General features: G+C 44.7%; 1 protein-coding gene and 1 pseudogene across 3 annotated transcripts in view; one reads left to right on the plus strand and one right to left on the minus strand.

Moving 5' to 3' along the window:
- Nucleotides 1–1,221: 1,221 nt before the first annotated feature.
- Nucleotides 1,222–9,385, minus strand: LOC310779747 (annotated as a pseudogene). Its single transcript, XR_014554055.1, has 6 exons — nucleotides 9,371–9,385; nucleotides 8,607–8,778; nucleotides 7,375–7,633; nucleotides 6,247–6,576; nucleotides 4,039–4,204; nucleotides 1,222–1,924 (listed from the first exon to the last, which is right to left on the minus strand). The product of XR_014554055.1 is annotated as an uncharacterized misc_RNA (transcript).
- A 2,967-nt stretch (nucleotides 9,386–12,352) lies between these two features.
- Nucleotides 12,353–22,736, plus strand: part of LOC310779146 (sodium/hydrogen exchanger 1-like) — a 36,618-nt gene continuing 26,234 nt past the window's right edge. For both annotated transcript variants that reach the window (XM_083639643.1, XM_083639644.1), the window contains exons 1-6: nucleotides 12,353–12,467; nucleotides 14,795–14,998; nucleotides 17,528–17,693; nucleotides 17,862–17,905; nucleotides 18,927–19,216; nucleotides 20,712–20,818. The gene's annotated coding sequence lies outside the window, so the exon portion shown is untranslated. The remainder of the gene's footprint in view (nucleotides 12,468–14,794; nucleotides 14,999–17,527; nucleotides 17,694–17,861; nucleotides 17,906–18,926; nucleotides 19,217–20,711; nucleotides 20,819–22,736) is intronic.

Consider the following 22,736-nt stretch of genomic DNA (forward strand, 5'->3'; position numbering starts at 1 on the left):
CACTCACACTCTCTCTCTCTCTCTCTCACACACACACACACACACACACACACAGGAATAACGAGTGCTGTAACGTTACCTGCTGTCACGTTACCTCTCATAACTAACGTTAGCACAGAAGATCACACAATAGCTACGTTAGTGCTGTAAACTTTGAAATGTTTATGTGACACATGTTTCGCCTTGGTTGCTGGGGACGGGTGTGTGATGCGTTTGACGTATCCATGTGATTCCCCTTCCCTTGAGTGTGACAGAGCTCTCAAGCTGGCAAGCTGGCAAGCTGGCAAGAGGAAACGTGAAGCGAGTCATGCCGGCGGCATAAGTTATAAACAATGCGTGACAATTATACTCGAATGTTGTGTGTGATCATTTCATCTCAAACGCGATACAAAAAATAGGCTACTTTTTACCATCGTCATCGCTCCAAGTGGCACCCATTTATCCTCCTCCGATTCATCCGTGTCAGAACGCTGTGAAGGGGAGCCTTCGTAGCAACAACAAAAACGCTGGCGTCTTCCTCGCCATCGTCGCCAGCCGAGAACTCTGGATCGGACTCTGTTTCGACCACAGGCTCCACCCATAAATACTAAACTAGCGGGTTGCTTTTATCAGTTTGACTTGAAACAATGTCACAGGCTGGGAAAGTGTCTGATGTAATGTAAACAAGCAAAACATGAAAGTACGTCCGAGTACGTCCTTGGCACAGAACGCCATTGTAAAAAGTACGTCCGAGTACGTCTTTGGCAGAGAATGAGTTAATGACTTGCCTGGTTAAATAAAGGTTAAATAAAAATAAAAATAAAAAAGGACAGCTGTCTCTAGAAATGACTGAGAATTGGCCTCAAAATAAGGCTGTAACATTCAAAAGGCAAAAACCCACACAGTACACGTAACATATAAAAACCAGTTTGAAATTAGGATATGTGGTACGGTATAATACAGAAACATGATACAAAATAAGCCATTTCAAATCTCAAAACAACCAGTTATTAATCGTTTTCTTTAATTGTTTAGTTGATTAAAAGTCCAAACATTGACTGAGTTCTTTAACTGTAACAACTTTGAATGTATTAGTGGTAATGAAACCTGTGAATGATAAAGAAATCGCTTTGACCAAGCTACATCCTTAAGAGATCCTCGGGTAGTTTCGTCTCAGCAAGAAATGAAGATGAAGCACTTTTTGAAACGCGGGGAAACACTCATAAACAGTCTTCCTTTATTAAAAAAAAAAAAAAAAACTTCCATCCTAGAAAAGAGTGCACTATCTTCCTTAAAGGCAGATCCAAGTCTTGTTTTTTAAGACCTTCGGGATGTTCTTAGAATGGAAGCCATCCCACAGACTGAGTCTAGAGTCTGGGTTAAAAGGCATCTGATATCTGGTCTTGGCTTGCAGGGACAAACTCCCCCATGCCGTAAACATTTGAGAAAAAGGAGAGAGAGAGAGGGGGTAGCCCATTACAAGTCTCAAGTGTGATGTCGGTTTGTCTAGCGTCCAATCACAAGTCTTGACAGGTACAAGATAGGAAGTAGTGCTGCGGCCACTTGTGTGGTCCTTCAGTCCTGGGGCCAGTTTGCCGTTGACCATGTGTTGACTGTGTTTAAATGTACTGACCACTGAGCTGAAACCTGTCTCCATTCACCCAATCTGATTCCACCTGCATGGTTATGACTGGCCCTCTCTGTGTGCAGTGACCAGTTGTGCCTCGCTGACCAGCCGGCGGGCGTGTCTCTGGTCCTGAACGCCCGCTTTCAACACGCTGCTCTCCGTCAACAAGGCCGCGCGGCCCAGCGAGTCCACGCCCGCCGCCGCCAGGGGCGCGGCGTACATGGGCAGGCCAATGGAGACGAGCCAGTCGGACACGGTGCTGATGTTACCCGAGGACAGAGGCTTCCGGCACATCTCCATCAACCCTCCAGACGGGATCTGAGGAACAGGACGGAGGAAAGACCATATTATGTCCCCTTGCTGATGATGTCATGATGATATGGCTGGCGGCCATAGTGGAGGTACTCATACAACACAACTCAGAGCTGCAAACTCTCACTCAAATGAGCCTCTTCTCACTCTCACACCACACCTCCTATTTCTCACTCCAAAGTTCTCTTTTGGGTCCCAGGATCAAAACGTTTGGGAACCCCGGCCCGTATAGCCTACAGGCTTGAATGTTTATTTCCTGACTTAATCCAAGAGATTAGGTGGTGTAGAAATGCCAAGTTCCAAGTTTTATCCCTAATTTTAAAACATAGCAGGACGCCAATGCTTGTTCATATTTTATTGTATACATTTTCAACCATCATTTTCTCTGGTTCTGGGTCTATAAGATGATAATTTATTCAGATCTATTTGGATAGACCTGAGAGACTCAGATTCAGATTCATTTATTTAAAGAATGGGACATTGCACATTAATGAACAGTACAGCCGTACAGTAAACATGCCAGGTTATAGCCCAAGGGCTAGTTTCCACCTGTAGTCCCATGGCAGGTTGATGTAATCTTGAAAAAGAAAAAAATTAATAGTACAAAAAAATTTATAGTACAAAAGGTTAGTAAAACCTAAGGTGAGTAAAACACACAGAGCATGCAACGAAACATGACAGACGATATGTTAAGAATGATCACATTGCTGGTTTGATCTGAGCCATAGTTTCAACTGGCCTTTAAAGGTGGCGAGACTAGGGCATTCTCTAATAGAGGGAGGTAGATTATTCCAGAGGGTGCTTCCCATGAAGGATAAGGTCTTCTGACTAAAGGAAGTTTTTCTAAATGGGACCTCACAGACCTTTTTCGTGATGGCCCGAGTGACACGAGTCGAGTTGGCGGTCGAACGATATTTAATGAAGTCAGCAAGAGGAGGCGGCGCCAGTCCATGTAGAACTTTGTATATTAGACAGGCAGAGGTGAAATTTCTAAAGTTCTCAAAACTTAGCATGTCATATTTATCTATGACATGACAGTGGTGATGAGAAAGGGTTTTTTTATCTAGTATTTTCAGGGCTTTTTTATAAAGTAGTTTGGCTGGTTTGAGAGTGGTTACTCCTGTCAAAGACCAGCTAGTTATACAATAATTCAGATGCGAAAGGATCATCGAGTGTAAAAATAAAAACGCAGCATCTGTGGACAGACAACTCCTTATTTGTCTGAAATTATACAGGTGGAATTTAATTTTTTTGGAAATCATTTTAATATGGTTGCTGAACGTTAGGTTGGAGTCCAACATCACGCCTAAGTATTTAAACTCATTAACCACAGATAATTCCTCTGACCCCAAGAAGACATTGGAGCGCGGAGGTGCAATGTTTCTTTTAGAAAAGAACATACAAACTGTTTTTTTTGCATTCAGCACGAGACAAGATTTAGTTAGCCACGCCTGGATATGAGAAAGAGCTAAAGATAAGACACGTGCCGCCTCCCCTGGGTTTTTAGCCCTTGTGAAGATGACTGTGTCATCAGCATAAAGCTGAACATCTACATTAAAACAGTAATCAGGAAGATCATTAATGTACAAAGAAAAGAAAATTGGCCCCAAAATTGACCCTTGGGAGACTAAAGTGGGGAGTGCCGGATGATGGGAGCGACTTGGTGAGGAGCATAGATCTTTCTTCTTCTAAGTTTGCAGACAAATGTGTAATATCTGGAGTATATCTAAAATGCTACCAAACAAACACACATCAAGGATGCTAACTCCTGAAGAGTGAAGAAGGTGGCAGATCAGGGCAGAAACAAAACCCCTCAGAAATCATTCGCTAAAGTGCCTTATTTTGGGATCAAAAGGGCCACAGAGAGGTCGAGTAGGTCTATTTACCATGAATAGTGCTAATTTTAATATGAACAAAAACACGCGTTGCCGTCCCCATCATTGTTACGCCTATATATAACTCGGCATTCTCCACTGGACCTCCATGTTGGCGCCAGCGGTGGTTGCTAGGAGATTTGTGACACAACCGCAAAGCCTCTCTTTCCCAGCCTGCATTGATGTTTTATGGGAAAGCCTCATTAAGCTCATAAAAGTCTGGCTCTATGATTTTATAATTATCACCGTTTATACAGAAGAAGTAGCTGTGTTCATTTACAGCCATGCGGTGTTGTTTGCGGAGCTCCTTGACGCGGAGCTGGTCCATGGTGGAGGCCACGTCCTTGACGGGCTGCACCAGGTCCTCAGAGTATCGCTGCACCAGAGGCTGGGGGATCCCACAGCAGCCATGCTGGAGGACGGGACGGATGGAGAGAAGAGAGAAAGAGTGATACATTGGACATGACTACACAGAAAGACCAGTACAGTTGCATAAAATAAAACTAGTAAAAAAACTGGATATATCCACATTAACTCATTGAGTGCCAGCCACTTTTGGAGAACGGAAGCTCCCAGTGCCAGAGTTTCAGAGCGTTTTCAGTGATTTCTCGAGGCCCACAGAATATTGTGTGATATTACTATGTAAACACCGAACACGCACAAAGAACGAGGAGACCCTGTTCTATCATCTGCAAAAAAAAGTTTATTGATACCATTTTCCGTTCTTTAGTTATGAACCGGAGAAGATAGGCTGTTTTGAGCAAAAAGACAGTTTTCAAATTATAAGCTGAGATATTCAGCCTTTTGTGAAATGCAGCATTTGAAGCACATTCACTGACTCTAGCTAATATTTTCATCTATATGGCTCTGGCTGCAGCATGCATCGGTTTCTCTTTGATCACGGCTTTCTCCTGCAGTTTTTCGGACCTTTCTGTAATCTGGAGAGCACTGTCGCCACCTAAGGGTTCTGTAAAATAGGTTAGACACATTCAATAGCTCCCATATTGTAAGAGGCGATGTAAGAGGCTTAGATCGACATCCCCCCGTCAAAAAACGCAATTGACGAACATGTTCGTCCTTGGCACTCTACGTTACTAAACGAAATGACGAACATGTTCGTCCATGGCACTCAATGAGTTAAGGGAGATTGAGATCAAATGTCACAATATCAACACTGACTTTACCCATCCAAGACTATGAAGCCACAGACGATAACACAAAATGGATTCAAGACCCCCATTTAATATGGTCACAGAGTTAGTGGAGTCTGAATGAGGACCGCATGTTCCCGGCAACATGGATTGGGTTGATGTAAAGGAGCGTTTTGACTTTATATGCTCATTGTGGACAATATGAGGATGGAGAAGCTCTGATCTGGTTGTTTATGGGCGAATGAAGCAGACTAACGATGTCACATCACAGGGCAGGAGGAGCTGTGCTGGCTGGCTAATAAGCACAATCTCAAAGGGAGCCAGGGAGATATGAAGACGGTCATTAAAATGTCTGATTTAAGTGTAGGAGGTAGAATGAGAGGAAGGAAGAACGAAAGAAAGAAAGACCACATGTGCAACAAGTCAAAACATGATTAAAGACCTTGTGAGCAGTAAGAAGGAAAACGCTTGGCAGAAAACCCATGAACTAACTTTCTTTCTTTCTCTCTCTCTCCACTTCCCTTCCTCTCATTCTCTCTCTCTCTAGACACCTGGAGCGGAGGCGGCTCTCCAGCAAAGCCCGGTCAGGTCGGCCAAACTGGACCGGAGGTGCGAGGGATGATGGAGGAGAGGAGAGGAGGGAGGGAGAGCTGGCCATACAGCCCGGCAGCATCCTGTCTGAAGTAGTATACACACTGCCAGGGCAGCAGGGCTCACAGGCAGCCAGCAGCCACACAGGTTCGATCAGATCTTTAGCGGTCGTCTATTTGACCTTTGGCAGTATCGACAAATTGGAGTAGTGTGATGATTGCATTCATATTATTGGGTAAATGTTGCTACAGCGCGCAGTGTGCCGGTGGTGTCTGTGCCACTCCACTTCTGACTAATAGGAATCCAGCAGAGCTGTGGTCTTGCACACTGTTTCACACCTCATCCCCTGATGCCTCTGTGTGTGTGCGCGTGTGCGTGCGCGTGTGTGTGTGTTTATCCTGGCAGCATCAGGGGGCACCACCATGTCTGAGGTCGAAGGGAGCAGAAGATGAATTCATGCTCATCTAATGTTGGATAAGCAGCAGCAACATTCATCACCGCACAGCATAGCTATAAGCATGCATTCATCCCCATGTTTCTGAGATGACAGGTGGCTCTCTAGGTTAAAAAATGGTTAGATAGCAAGCTACAATCTGCAATGTTGTACACATGCATTTGGGTTTCTCGGAAAATAGGACCATCCGAGGAGCACCTGAATGCAACATTACTACCATTGACCATAACCCCCGAGCTCTCTGTGACCCTCTCTCACCTTGGATATTCAGAGTGATGTCCAGACTGCCAAGCAGCGGAGGCACCGACACAGAGCAGGCGTACGTCCCCTCATTTGAGATCTTGACGAGGGGCAGGGTGAAGGAGGCGTCCCCCCCGGCCAGGCCCTTCAGCCTGACCCCGGTGCCCTGCGTCTGCCCCGACCGGCTGCTGTAGCTGAACAGCTTGGTCCTCTCCCCGCGATGCTGCCGGTACCACTCCACGTTGACGTTCGGCCCCCGGTGGTCGATGGCAAACTGGCAGTGGAGCTTCTGTTGGGACTGTAGGGTCGCTCGCACCCATGGAGAAATGGTTTGTAGAACCATGGTGGCTGGAAAAGCACATGATGACACAGAAGCACACAGATACACTTTTAAACGAGGGTTATAACGGTTTGCCAATACATGCATTAGGAGATGCAACAGTGATTTCCAAAGTTGAAAAAGTGACTTGTCCAATGATCGCCGAAGGGGACTAATGATTAGCCAATCAGCATCAATAAACAGATTAGCCAATCAGCATCAATAAACAGCGCAAAGGGTGGGACTAACGCTGTTGTCAAGCTGTCGGACCAAACAACAATGGTGACTGCGATAGACGCTGCTATCAAGGCTGATCTAAATCGATTAAAAGTACCAATTACAAACAGCAGTCTGCTTTGAAGACATTTATTCAAAGGGGAAATGTTTGTTTTGTTCTCCCAACTGGATTATATTCAGGCAGATATGTTGGTCTCTAGTGGGGAGAGTTGTAGCAGCACATGCTAGCACATGCTTCCTCCGACACATGTGCAGTCGTCAGCCGCTTGTTTTCACCTGACAGCGAGGAGTTTCACCAGCAGGACATAGCGCGTCGGAGGATCACCTTATTCCACCCAGTTCCCCTCCCCCCCAAACAGGCACCCAGACCGACCAGAGGAGGCACTAGTGCAGCGACCAGGACACATACTCTTAATCCGCCTTCCAACGCGCAGACACGGCCAATAGTGCCTGTATAGACGCATGACCAAGCCGGAGGTAACACGAGGGCTCTAACCTGCGACCCTCGTGTTGGTATCGCGGAATCTACCGCTGCCCTCAATCAAGAATGACTGGCCTCCACAAACCCGTGTCAGTGTGATCAGCGTTACCTGAGATGGTGATTACGTCTCTGTCCCCGATGACGGGCTGGCTGAGGTAGTCCTCCTGCACGAGGGTGTGCCTGAGGAAGCTTGTGAGGGTGAACAGGCCCTGGCTGTGTCTGAGCGTGCAGGTGAACCACAGGTCGTAGTCCTGGGCCCCGTGGCCCGGCCAGCGCACCTGGATGCCCCTCGTGCTGAACCACCGCAGCTCACTCCAGCTGCTCTTCATCCACCCCCTCCACATACCCCCGCAGGTCCACCTTAGACACTGCAGGAGAGTAGAATAGAATAGAATAGAGAAAGTTGAGTAAATACAGTTGTTTGAAGGAGAGATGTATCAATGTAAACTAAAAATGCAGTAGATAATCCAAAGCAAATATTTAAATAAAAATACAACATTTTATTTCCTAATGATTTGAATTGTGTGGTTTTTATGCAAATAACCAATAGATGACAATAACAAAGTAAAAGGATAACATTTTGAATTTTGTACAGTTTACACTGACTTGAGGATGGGTGAAATTCTTTTTTCATACGGTTTCCGGGACAGTGGTGAAAAAAGTGAGTCTGGAACCTTGAATAAGGCTCTCACATTGTGTTACCCAAGCTTTTAACCAGCGCTGTTGTACTTTTGCATTTCTTTTGGTGAAAGTAATGCAAAAGTAATGTAATAAGTTTACTCTAATACACAGTGTAAAGAAACATTAATTTCAAATGAAAGTTACCATTACATTTTGAAAGTAACTTGCCCAACACATAATAGAATAGAATAGAATAGAATAGATCAGAGTTTTCAAAGTAGGATGCGGGCATCCCCAAGCAGTTTCAGGGGAGGCTCAGCGATTGGAAGTGAAAAGATATTAAATTAGTTATTACATTAATTATCAAACGGAGATCACATAGAATAGCTTAAATGTATGTGATTTGGTTAAAGATAGTTCAGAGATACCGTCATTTTGGGGGGAATTTTACTGTTTTTCCCTACATTTCCAGAGTCGGAAACAAATTAAATCTTGTTATGTATTTGGTGTAGTCTGATGAGTCTGACCTATGTCAAACACTAACAGCAATATCAGGCTGTATATGGGATAAAATGACATCATCATGAACATCCCATAGGCATCCAGGAATGGAGCGAGGGGGCGCCTTTTTCCCAAGCTTTGTCTGGGGGGGATCACACAGTCACAGACTTTGAAAAGCCCTGGAATAGATAGTTGTCAGTGTCTAGCTCAAAGCCATACCCATGAGCAGGAAGGTGGTGATGCAGGGGTTAACAGGAGGGTCTCCTCTGTGGCCAAACTGCAGCACAGCGTCTCTGTGGATGAACTGGGTCTCCATGTGGCCTTCCTGGTTCAAAAACACCCGCTCATCAAAGAACACACTGGGCAGCCAGGACGTCTGAGACAGACACAGCTAGCAGTGCTAGCTAGCACGAGTAGACGAGGGTCTTTAAGATTAAACAACACATGCTTATTCATTGGTAGAAACCCGTTCCTGCTGCTTAACGGCCATACAGAACAGCTTCCATGACAGCCTGGACAACTTTCACTTTCATTTCCTGAGGAACCAGACCGCGCAACCCGATTGGCTGTCATGTTTCTCTGCTGTTGTCCCATTGGCCAAGCGGGTGTTTTTTCAGACCAAAATGGCGGCAGAGCTGTTTCCAAAAAAAGTAGCGTATCTACTCTTGCCTTCAACACTCTTTGCTCCAGCTAAGTTGCGTTCAAGTGCTGCTAGGAATGTTCGAGACATGACCATCAAACCTGGAAAACAAAACGTTCTGCAACTTAACATTCTAAATGAACGATTTACATCAACAAAAATTCTTCCATTTTGCTTAATTTCCACAATATGGTTGTTGTTTTACATCCCTGCACTACACCACTTCAATCAATATTTGCAGTACGCCCGGAAAAGATGTGAATCCCCTGAAGTTTAGAGTGTTCTCCCATTGAGTTACTGTTTAGAGAGGCTGATTATTGGGGCCAGCGCTGCCGCAACTGACCACTGCGAGGCGCATTCGGTTTTCAAAAATGGCCGGAGTGACGTCTCTTTCCTTCCACGCTCTTTGCTACGGTGTCCGTAATAGCTCAATATCGACCACTGTGGAAAGATTGTTTGTGAGGGGTTGGTGTGGTTTGACGGCAGCAGGAGCAGCAGCAGGACACGAGTGCGGAAGGCGGATTGTTTGAACGCAGAAAGTTAATTCTAGAATTTGTAGCCTATTTGAAACAGTGGGTTTAGGATAGGATGGCGAAGAAAAAGAAGAGTAAAGAGAAGAAGAGTAAAGTTTGTTGCGCAAATGAAGGAGTGGTTGGCGGAGAGGAAATAGTATCGGAGTCAGAAGTAGGGGAGTATGAAATGGAAAGTGAGGAGGATTTGAAAGGGGTTGAGAGGAAGAAAAGGAAGAAGGAGTGTGAAGTAAGTGATACAGATGAGGAAGGTGGGGTGAAGAAAAACTTCACTGTTGGAATAGTGTCTGCGGAAAAGACGGATGGTGTTTTTAAAGATCCACATGAATTAGGCAGGTATATTGGCAGAAGAATTGGTGATGTGCGATCAATAAAGGTAACTAGGAGTGGTATGGTTGTAGTTGAATGTGTGTCAGAAAAGCAGAGGGAGGAAGCTCTAAAAATAGATAGGGTCGGCGAGAATATGAGTACCAATGTGCTTGTGGATAGTTTCCCGCTCGGGGACAAAACATGGAAGAAAGGTGTGGTAAGCGGTGTGCCAGTGGATTTGGACCTTCAACCTTTTCTCAAGGTTGAAGGTGTAAAGGAGGGAAGGAGATTGATGAGATTCCGTGAAGGGAAAAAGGAGTATAGTGAATCTGTGTGCTTGACATTTGATTGTGAATTACCAGAGAGAATATACTGTGATTATGTGTGTTATAAGGTACGACCGTTTGAAAGAGCTCCCTTGAGGTGTTACTGTTGTCAAGAATATGGGCATGTGGCTGCTGTATGTCAAAAAAAAAGAAAGTGTGGCAGATGTGGAAAGGAGAAATGCAGTGAAGAGAGGTGCATTGAGAAAGAACAAGCTAAGTGCTTACATTGTGAGGGAAATCACTATGCAGGGTCTGTGGAGTGTCCAAGGAGAAAGAAAGAAAAGGAAGTGAATAGGATAAGAGAAACTAGGGGAATGTCGTATGTGGAAGCTGTTAAGAGATGGGGGTGGGAGAGAAATGAAGAGAGGAATAGGATGGTGGTACAGAAGGAACCAGAGAAGAAAAAGAAGGAAATGGATCGAGCTGACATTCTATGTGTAGAAAAGAGGAAATTTTTGGCTTTCATTGCGATGGTGGTCAACTGTGCTGTTGATGTGACGGGGAAGACGGAGAGAATCGAGATGGTGCTGGACGCTGCCAGGAGGTTTTTGGACGTGGTGGATGTAACTGGGAAAGATCTAGACAATATACTGAGGGAAGCCTTTGATAAAACCCAGACGAGTGAGTCTGGGTGATGAAGAATGGACAATATTATGTTTTGGAGTATTTTGGGTGGACGTAGTTTTGTTTTTCACACTGAAGAGAATATTTTTGTAACTTCTAAGATCCAGAGGGTGGCGGTAGTGCACAGAAGATGTTTGCCAACCGCCATAAAACACTAGAAGAAGAAGAAGAAGAAGAAGATTGTTTGTGATGCGAGCTCCTGTCTAGCGCTAGGTTGAAGCACTGCAGTTAGCCAGTCGACTCGACTATGCGTTATAGTTCAAAGTTCTAGATAGCAGTTTTAAGAAATACGCGTCGTTTAAACCTGTTCATCTGGCTGCATATTGTTTTATTTCGAGGTGGAAATGGCTGCGGCATAATTTGCTCACATGTGGTCGTATTGACCTATACACTTGTGCTAACGCTAGCTTGTTTAGCAAGCTTGTTTGTTTACTTCGTCTTCCCCACTCTGGCTCCTCTGCACGGATTTCCATTGTAATTTCAGTTCAACTTACGTTAGAGAGTGCCGCACGTATAAGGTAAGGCGAAAAGGCTAATTAGTTATTATCTATTTGGAAAGCAGGATCAAATAACCCTAGTCTCTAAACAGTAAAGTGTCACAATGCTTTTTAATTTAATTACAAATTAAGTAAGGCTCTGTTAACGTTAAGCCTCGGGGGTTTAGATACCCATTGAACCAAGAACAACCTTCCACCTAACGATAACTTTCCAAATCTCTCAAACAAGTCTGACACCATAAATTGGCTAGTAACGTTACTTTTACAGCAGAGAGCGTGTTGCCTCCTGGTAGCATGAGAAAGTAACAATTCAGTAACTAGTCACATACATTATTTACATACAGTTTTTCCGATCAACTCAACAGGGTTGTTGTTCAGCATAGCTTTACCCACTGACAATCTTTTATTTACAGTTTTAAAAGATTTCCTCAATATGTTTCCCAGTTAGGCTTTGGTGTTGTTTTAGATGGTTATAATGCATTCCTAAATCCTCTTCCACTCCAGAATAGAATTATATTTTTCAATGTAACGTTACACAGCATGCTGCACTATGGCCCCTAACTAGATGTTCTAGAAATTAATGTACCAGTCCAGTCCACTAGCCCCCAATTAAGTTATATATGGCTTTGAGCCGCTCTTGTTTTATATCTTCTTATTATTAAAGCCTTACCACAGCAGTACAACAGACCCTTTTGCACAGATTTTTTACTTATTTCCCATACTCTGTTTTTGTAAATGTATCCCCTTTCATTTGCTTTTAATAGACACTATTATGTGTGGATCTATTTTTTTTATATACATCAAATGCACAACCTGTTAATCTGCAGATGTGTATTTTTCTTGTATGCAGGTATTTTTAATCTGTTCAAGTTAACCATGCTCTGACTTTTTTCTCTCTCAGGTTGAGGCTATTATGTTTTTAATAATACAACAAAATAGACAATATTTTTCCCGTTTTTTGTGTGGCTTTGGCTTTGAACCACCGACCGTAAATATGGATAGTGATTCTGGTAACATCCTGACCTTTGACCTTTGCCTCCAGATGTTTTTGGTGGGACTGACCGGCGGTATCGCCTCAGGGAAGAGCACAGTGTCTTCAATGCTGCGGGAGCTCGGATGCCCCATCATTGATGCTGATGTGGTGGCCAGGAAAGGTAGGCCACTCCCTCTCTCTCTGCTGGTCCTTTAGGCCAGTGATTCCCAACCAGGGGTACGTGTACCCCTAGGGGTACTTGAGCAGCTTGCAGGGGGTACTTGGAATGATTGGGGAATACAATTTACTAACAAAATGATAAATAAATATACATTATTCCAAGTCATTTCATGTGTGTGCCGCAACTAGTTCTGCTGGCAAGTGTCAACTGCTACACTGTTCTGCTACTGATAATGGAAAAAAAAAAAAACACGAAAAAGCCCAAACACCGGCAGTTCAGTGAAACATATATTTTGTATAGATTTCCTTGTATGTAATCATCAACACGCATGAGTGAGGGGTACTATTGTCATGGAAAAACAGCTCAAGGTGTACATAAGACAAAAAAGGTTGGGAACCACTGCTTTAGGCCATGCCCTCTCTCTCTGCCGGTCCTTTCCAGTGCAACCTCTTCCGGTTCACAGAATGAATATACTGTATAGAGATACTGTAGAGAATTAGTGTTGTCACGGTACCAATAATTCAGTAGTCGGTACCGGTACTAGTGAATTTCCACGGTACTCGGTACCAATTTCGGTACCACGGTAAAAAAAACAGACTGATATTTCTTCAACATATTCTCTTTTATTAAAGTATGCAACCATTTCCAATGAACAAATGGCATGTAGCCTTCAACTTTAAAACAAAACAATGTGCTTCTGCTTACTTCTTATATTCAACTCTGTATGGCAGTGAGGGCAGACAGTGCAACACCAGTGGCATGTAGCCCTCAAGTATTGTTTATTGAATTAAAAAAACAAAACGATACGCTCGGTACCATGCAAAAACAGGTACCGAAGTACCGAAAACAATGTAGTACTGACTAAAGGTGCTCTTATACTCGAGCAAAGCTCCGTGGGGTGGGGCCCCGCGAGTCTCCGTGCAGACCTCGCGCTGGGGCAGATGCCATTATACTCAGAAAGTGATCAGCATGTATTGTACAATGGTGAGAACAGCCCGTGAAAAGTCGCAATGAAACGCTATTATGTGCAGTACTGAGTGCGCTTTCACTCTCAAACGACCGCACATCAGCACATGAAGGAATCAAATCACCAAACTTGTTTTTACTGAAAGCCGTTTTACTTCTCAGCCCTGATAGCCTACTCTGTGCTGCTTTTAATCTCTCTCAATAATGCTCTCAACACAACACATTTACTTGGTGAAATTACTAAAAACGAACAGTTGCAAATCAAAGTTTATAGCCTACCACATGGGTCAAGAAATGTGGCGAAAACACAGCTCAGTGTTCAGGGTTCAGTGGCTTGAAAGCGGACATGTTTGGAGAGAAGCCGTGCGCTGCTCGCGCTGTTAGAAAAAAAATCAGGCACAAGGCGAGCGCCAGACGGAGCTAGCAAATAACCACGCCCAACAAATTTACGTCATTTGACGCGCCCGGCCCTCGCTCCACCCCCGCGCCCTTCATGGCAGGGTGAGCATAATTCAGCCTTTAGTACCGAAGTACTGAAAACCGTGACAACACTAATAGAGAATATATATAAAGATATAGTTATGGACAAAACAAAACACTACTTGGTTAGGTAAAAAAAAAGATTAAGAAAAGCATTTACATTATGTTAGGTTATTTAGCAGATGCTTTTATCCAAAGCGACTTACAATAGTACATTTTGGCAACAGTAGTGCAATCAACTGTGCATCACAATCTTTATCAGCGAAGACCTTAAAAGGTGTGTGTGTGTGTGTGTGTGTACGTGCGTGCGTGCGTGCAATAGGGATGTAACGATAACCGGTTTTAATGATAACCATGATAAAATTCCTTATGATACCGTACCGTTTCAAATTTTCATTATCGTTAAAACCGTGGTACCGTGATTACAGTGTGTTGAAAAACATGGTAAATACTGTCCATTATCAACCAAAGTTGGCAACCTTCTCCCAGATGCAAATGTGCAGCCTTGGAGAAATGATTTCAGTGAGTTTATCAATCCTTTTTGGGTCTGAGTTTTCAATATAAAACGTTGTAAAATGATTTCAGTGAGTCTCGATAATGACGATAACCGTGATAATTTTGGTCACGATAATCGTGATGTGAAATTTTCATACCGTTACATCTCTAGTGTGCAATACAACATAACAGCAAAAAGACATAGGACAATTGGGCAGTGTTAAAACTAGACATTAGGTGATTAAGAAGACAAGACAGTACAACAGTACAGCAGTTTACCTTGAGTTGGGAGGTTGGGTTTAGTTAGTGTGTAATTATGTGACATGTATGATGTCAAGTGGCATTTGTTAAGCACCGACTTCTCACTGCCTGTGCCTCGGTAACAGTGGTGGAGCCCCACAGTGCTGCCTACTGCCGCATCGTCGACCACTTCGGCCCAGAGATCCTGCTGGAGAGCGGGGAGATCGACAGGCAGAAGCTGGGGCAGCTCATCTTCGCCAGTGAGGAAAAGAGGAAGCTGCTGAACTCCATCACTCACCCAGAGATCCACAAAGCCATGCTCAAAGAGATCCTCCTCTACTTCCTCAGAGGTGAGGGAGGAATCAGGCTTACATGGCTCAGTTACAGGTTGACTTGGGGGGGATTAGCTCACTGTGAGGCAGCACTGGCCATCAGATTTGAGGCTGTTCTTCACAAAGCTTCCTAAGTAGGGATGGGGCCGATCCGATCCAATATCGATACCAACATAATTCACGGATCGGAATTGGATTGGAATTTTTGTTTTGTTGTTTTTTGCAATTCCAGCGCGGGGGCGCTGGCCGTAATTTGCCCATGTATAATGGTATCCTTCTTTGCCTTGTATATTTTCTTAATTTTGTCTGCTTTTTGCAAGGTATATTTAAAAAAAAAATCTTTTAATTGGCCAAATCTTTGCCTATGCTGTATATTCAAGAAGAATATCGGTATCGGAATAATATCGGTATCGGCAGATATCCAAATTCAGGTATCGGAATCGAATCGGAAGTGAAAAATGTGGATCGGTGCATCCCTATTCCTAAGCATAAGAATTGCTCTTAAATTAAAAACAGGAACAACATTCCCAAGTCTATAACATTTTAAGAGGTGGAGAGTAGTAGGTGGTTGGTATACATTTGATCTTTGGTGGTCAGCTTTTTAAACTGTCACAGTTCTTGTTAATCCAAACAAGTCTTTATTGGTTAGAATTAGAAACGTTGTATTCAAACCCACAATCTGCAAATGGATGGTAATGATAGTAAAACATAGATGGGTGTTACATTACATTTAAATTATGTTTCAGCTTATTATTGCCTTCAAGGCCAAAATAAACCACTGCTTTATGGTTATATTTCTAGCTACATAGCTACAATGAAAAATAAATCACTTATTCCTGTAACAGCCCCCTCACACTCTACTGCAACAGAAACCCAGGGGCATACGTGAGTCGAGTCTTTGAAAACGATGATAAATGTCACAACTTGTACTGACTTCATGCCTGGCTGCACGTGACCGCTCGTGTCAAAAATAGGCCAGACGCAGAAACGCTCGCTGCAGGGCAGGAGCCGCCCGCCCCGTGCCACGCCACAGCCGGTGTGGTCCCACCCCGTGCCACGCCACGGCCGGTGTGGTCCCACCCCGTGCCACGCCACGGCCGGTGTGGTCCCACCCCGTGCCACGCCACGGCCGGTGTGGTCCCACCCCGTGCCACGCCACGGCCGGTGTGGTCCCACCCCGTGCCACGCCACGGCCGGTGTGGTCCGTCTACTCCGTTAACAAGGACGCCGAAATTAAACTATCCACATGCTTCCATTTCCAGTGTGTTTGCACCGTTAGAAGGTAGTGTGTCTTTGTGGGGGGGAAATGTTCCTTTCCAAATAGAACCTTTTCTAAATAGAACTCATCTATTGACAGAAAACTTTTCTTTCTGTCTAGATAACATATTATGTAGGCAGCTGTGGCTCAGGAGGTAGAGCGGGTCGTCCACTAATCAGAAGGTTGGTGGTTCCATCCCCGGCTCCTCCAGTCCACACGTCGAAGTGTCCTTGTGCAAGGCACTGAACCCCAAATTGCTCCCGATGGCTGTGCCAGCACCCTGCATGGTAGCTTGCCGCCACTGGTGTATGAATGTGTGTGTGAATGGGTGAATGTAGGCATGCGTTGAGTAGGGTTGAATTAGTTTGGAGTCTGCTATACTGTAGGTTGGAGGCTTTAGCTGATGTGGCCTCCAGAAGCATCCTACGTGAGGGGATCCAGGACCGTCCTCACGTGATCAAAGACGTCCCATAAACACGAGACCGGACAGACGTGACAAAGCAAAGCAAAATGAGACAGACACTAATATTAACTGTCCACAGGTGATGTGGTTGTGCGTACCAGACTGACCTCTCGAGGGCCGAGGCAGACGCCATTTTAAGTACGCCTATGGCAGCCCCGTATGGACAAAAAGGCACCATACGGACAAAGAGGTGATATAGAGGTATAAAGGGTGCCTCTATATCCTTCTAAATGAGCAGAGCAGATCAAAAGATGAACAGCCACAACAAATAGACATAAATATTGATCATATCTACATGCGAAAGGGGGATGACTGTAACACTACGAAACTGTGATATATGAACAATATTAAAGCCCCATTCAGTAAGTTTCCAACTGCGCCCTCTGCGTGCATTAGTATCGATAACGATATCGCTGTTCAAAGTCAACAAAACACAGCGCCAGAAAGCTCTATGTACATGTTGTGACATCGGGTACTCACCACGTGATGAAATAATAATCCATAGTTCCGTGAAACATCATTTTCGTAGCAAATCCGAATCGAGTTACTTCCTCGTTTTCATGAGCACAGCGCTTCCGCTGTACAGCGCATGCGCGCATGCTTCTCTTTTTTCTTTTTTCTTGCTACGGGACGTGACAGACAAACTGCTTAGTCCCAGTGCTGGCCAATGGAGGGCGGTGTGGGATAAATAAAGACGAGGGTCTCCCTATTAAAAGTCAATCTACCATGTCCTGTGAATAAAAAGCTGTTATATTTCAGTAAAAAATGTCAAAAATCTTACTGATTGGGGCTTTAACCAATTTTCTGGGATATTATCTCTCCTCAGAGTCACCTGTTTGAGAGCATCCAGGAGGGCCAAGTATGAGTTTCCAGACAAGGACTGGGCTCACATCTCAGAGGGAGCCAAAGACCTCATATCCAAGCTGCTGGTCCGGGATGCCACTCTGCGTCTCAGTGCTGCTCAGGTCCTCCAGCACCCCTGGGTGCAGGGGGTAGGTGTCTTCTAAACTTGTATTTACACATGACTACTGGTACTCTAATTCATCCAGTGGCATTTATTAGTAATACAATTAGGAGTTTATTTCACAGTCTTTATTTTGTGGTTATTTAAAAGTTAAAGTGTACATGAAGAACCCATGCTGGTGTTTTCATTTCCCCAGAATGCTCCAGAGAGAGATCTTCCAACTCCTCATTTTCTCCAAAGGTAAAAGCAGATAGCTTTGAAAACTGTCAAATTCATCTCTAAAGCCCTTTAAACAATTGTCAGTGCTTGTGCAAAGTGCTTTACAGAGCAACAAAGGACATTGATAAATACATTTTAATTAATTAAATTAAATTAATTAATACATAATACATAAATAATTGTATTACTTTCTGAAGACTGGACAATGTGTGGTGCGTTTATACTATTACATTATACTTTTATACCTCTCAAACCATTTCTGTTGCTCTGCACAGCCCGGCTTTATTTTCCAACTTTTCTCAAAAGTTTCACAATCTAGGCCGTCCGGGTAGTGTAGCGGTAGATTCCCTGCCTACCAACATGAGGGTCGCAGGTTCGCGCCCCCGGGTTACCGTCGGGTGTCGGGCAATGGGTCTGCGGGTGGGAAGCCAGATTAAGGGTATGTGTCCTGAAGCGGCTGGCATGTCTTGGAGGAAGCATGGAGCTAGTCTACGGCTCTCCCCAGATTGGCAGAGGGTGGAGCAGTGACCCTGGGCAGCAGGGGGAAATTGGCCAAGTACAAATGGAGGGGAAATCTGAAAAAAAGTTTCACAATCTAAGCTTTTACTCTGAAGGCAAAATCGCTCTACTTCCTGTCTCACCCTGGTTAACTCCTACAGTAGGTAACTTGACGCAGCAAAATCGCACCACTTCCTGTCTAGTCCTGAGCAGGAAAGCTAACTTTTACTTGGCCCCACATGTTCTTTTGGGCATGAAGTGTCCTAAATGAGAGCATTCAACCGTGTGTGTGTGTGTGTGTGTGTGTGTGTGTGTGTGTGTGTGTGTGTGTGTGTGTGTGTGTGTGTGTGTGTGTGTGTGTGTGTGTGTGTGTGTGTGTGTGTGTGTGTGTGTGTGAGAGAGAGAGTTCTCCCGTTCTGGAGTCCCCAAAACTGTTTGTCTTCATACTCCAAACGGACAGTAGGCGTTTTCGGACCAGAAGAGTTAGTTAAAGACAGGCATCCATGATCTTACAGATGCTCTTCTCCCTTCTCTCTCCTGACAGGAACAGCAGCACCAAAGACTTGACCCAGTTCGCTGCGCACGCTATCGCCTTCAACCGGCAGCTGTCCCAGCACGAGGAGCAGCAGGAGGAGGTGGAAGCCCTGGTCTGCTCCATGAGGCTCCAGCACGACGAGAAGCAGGAGGAGGTGGGAGCCCTGGTCTGCTCCATGAGGCTCTCTCCTCCCTCCAACTCCAGGCTGGCCCGCAGTAGGGCCATGTCCAGCGCCCTGCGAGGAGGAGCCATGGAGGAACTCACCCCCTGACTGACTCAACCCCCCACTTAAGGCTTGGGTGAACGTCCTCCCGTCTTTGTCGTCCCACTGACAAGTCGCTCTATTGTTCATTCTTAAAGGAGAATTCCTGTTTTTTACACCCCAGACCTTATTTCCAGCTTAAAATATGTTTTACTCGCCCAAATAACTTTGGTTTCATTCTGATCCCCCTAGAAGATATTCAGATCCAAGTAGAGTCCTGGAACTGGCCAAAACAGGCGTAAATGGGGCATATGTCGTTCACACTGTAAAGAACATATTTTCTGTCACCTCGCAGTTCATTATGGTTGTTATATAATTATGGGAACATGAATTAGCTATGTAATGAACCTCAGATGTGCTTATGTTCTTCTTCTGTGGTTTTCTCTTCTTATTCTGTTACCAAACAGAAGCGCTTCTCGCTTCTTCTCATGAAGCACACCCGGGGCAGGTCAGAGTTGACTCCGTCTGTTGTGTTTTGTAGCGTAGCAGCCTATCTTAGCATAGAGATATGATCTGATTTCAAGATTATGGACGATTCAATTAAATTGCTGCTTGTATGGAATAAGGCCATATATCGATTACAAACAGCAGCGGGAGATAAAGCGGGAGATGTTATCTATGTGACGGACACTCGGACAGCAAACAGAGCAGGCTGTCGGCAGCACGGGAGGTTCGTTACATAGCTACTTCATGTTCTCATAATGATAAGTCACCCCTTGGCCCTTAACCCTCCGTTTTGCATGTTCACGTGGAGGGTGTCCCGATTGTTTTTTGCATCAGATTATTTATATACTATAAGAAAGAGAGTTGGAGAAAGAAAAAAAGGTGCAAAATCTTAATGGGTGCGTTTTTATTATTAATTTAAATATCCAGCATTATATAAGAATTTAAATCTCCTACCACTGCCAATACCAACATTCAGCTAGGGAAAGCAAAATACAAATAAAGCAAGACACTATCTGTCTGCTGCACTTGCCCCCAAATCACTAAATATCCCCCCCCCTGCCTGGAAGTAAAATTTCAACAGAGATGATGCTAGACTGGGTTTTTGACGATAACACACCCAAACAGCTGGATAATGTTTACTACCCTCGTCTTTTCACCCATGTTCACATAGTCCTACCTGATGAGGTGGGTCGGGGCATTATTGACAGATGATGAAGTCGTGTGAACTAGCTTGTTCCCCTCCCCCCCCGAACAGGCGCCCCAACTGACCAGAGGAGGTGCTAGTGCAGCGACCAGGACTCATACGCCGCTGGCTTCCCACCGATAGACACGGGCAATTGTGTCTGTAGGAACGTCTTGAGCACGCCGAAAATACCGCTGCCCGGGAATTGAACCCGGGTCTCCGTGGTGGTAGGCGAGTGCTTATTATACCTCTACACTACCCAGACCCACCCTGTCAATGAAATGTTTAACTTTAACAAATCACCAGCTTACTGGGGACCCCCTGATGGTCCCCAGACCCCATGTTGAGTCGACAACCACTCGTTAGGTTCTATCTTACTAATTGCATTATTATGCTTCTCAAGGTGGACATGGTGAATCCCATGAAGAATAAGAAGTGCAACCACCACTATGATGAAGCAGCCATCCTGGCCCTCATCAAAGCAAGACACACCCAGAAGAAGAAATGCGGGTAAAACACACTCCCTCTGCAGACCGCTAGAAAGTCCACTCAGCTTTTTCCACCACTAAACAACTGGGCGGGCCGGTGTGGGACCAGAACTTAACCTTAACTCACATTTTCTTCATTATAGCGCTTTGATGTTTCAGACAAATGAAGTTTGGCTGCCTCCTAGAGGAAAACAGATGAAATTGTGCCACCTGGCCAGTTGTTCTGAAGGAAACGTGCTTATTGTCTTGGCCTTGGTTAAGCTGTGTTCACACCGAGATATTTATTTTTCTCTCTGTCGCTCGATTCAACCCTTTGGAATCGCTCTGTCGCTCTGTTTAAATCGCTCGTCAACAGGCACAATAATTGACGGACATGTGGGGGCTATAACGTTACGCAATGTCATGATGTTTGTCCACTACGAGGCCGAGCCACCGTAGTTGTTTACAAGCTAAGCCTATCAGCGTGCTCCTAATGCGAGCTCTATACCGGTAGTACAGACTTCACTTCATGTCAGCTGTCAGCCTGTCAATCAGCTGTCAATGCAGTTTGTTGCCACACAATAAACCAGCGGTTTGTTCCAAGCCAGTGTGATCCTTGACTCACTCTCACACGGCAGCCAATCAGCGTTGAACAGCGAGCGACTGATGCCAGCGTAATTTCGCTCGAGTTGGGATATTTCATCTCGGGCGTATTTTCGCCCTATCGTTCTGTCTCTGTCGCTCGGACGCCCAGCGATTTTTCTCCCGGGCGAATATACGCTCAATCGCTCGTTTGCATTGACTTTGTATGTAAACTCGATGCCAGCGAAAAATTTTAATAGGTCGGTGTGAACGCAGCTTTAGCAGTTTGTTTTCAAAGACACAAACTCTGGACGTTTTAATTTTGGGTAAAGCCAGAGGGTTTTTATATGGCTTACGCCAGCTCTGGGAGTATGAAGTGCTTTGAATGTGAGACGTTAAACGGTCTGGTTAAACGCAGGTAGACGCGTCTACTTACTTATTCTTCAGACGGATTTGCGTCTACTCACTTCTAAATCTCCTTTGATGCAAATCCATTCAAGTTTTTTTTCTCTTTTGGGACTAAAGTCTCTGCCGGGCAGCCGGGCAGATTGAGATTCCACCAGGAAACGTTGCATTACGACGGCGAGATGAGGCGGACGTAGCCTGTCTAGTGAATACTTGTGTCCACCAGAGGCGTCCCCGAAGCGGCTTTCCGCTCTGCTCCACAAATCAGCCTGTGTATTTTAGCTTATCTCAAGAGTCACGTCAAGCAGCACAGAGCAGATCAAGCTGGGCAGGAATTCACGAGAATAATAAAATAAAACATCCTGTCGATTTTCCCCCCATTGGGGGGTGCCAATTTAGCCTGCTTTCTATAATAATGCATCCCTCAATTACTTGAATGCTTCCATTATTTTGGCAGCTACTTGGATTCAAATTAACTTAGTGAGTTGGTTTGAAATTTGTGTATCAATGAACTAAATTCAGTAATGTTCAGGTTATGGTAGTCTAATTGTTCTCATTGTTACATTGTAGCCTTTAACTCAATCAAAATGTTGTTTTTGTAGACACCAATAATGACTGCCCAGCAAATGTAGTTGAAACTAGTAAGTATAGTTAAAGCAGGACTAAACCCCCAAACACCTTTTTCAGCTTTTAACCAATATATATGGCTTTTGGGGTGGTATGTGAAGGATTCTGGTCAAAATCTCCACATCTGTGACCAATCTGTTAAAATTGTACAAACCCCTATCATTTCAGCAGCATAAGTTCCCTCTATGGGTTCAAACCTGCTTTTTTTTGTGCCCTCAAATGAATGGGCGATTTGGTACATCGTGACGTCACGGTGGTATTTGCGCGTGCCCCACTCATGTGAAAATGTGTTTTTTCCCCCCATGTGATTATTACTGTAGTTAATGCGGCGCGAGCCCTTTAAGAGC

This window comes from Poromitra crassiceps, assembly GCF_964638095.1.
Source record: "Poromitra crassiceps genome assembly, chromosome: 7".
NCBI lineage: Eukaryota > Metazoa > Chordata > Actinopteri > Beryciformes > Melamphaidae > Poromitra > Poromitra crassiceps.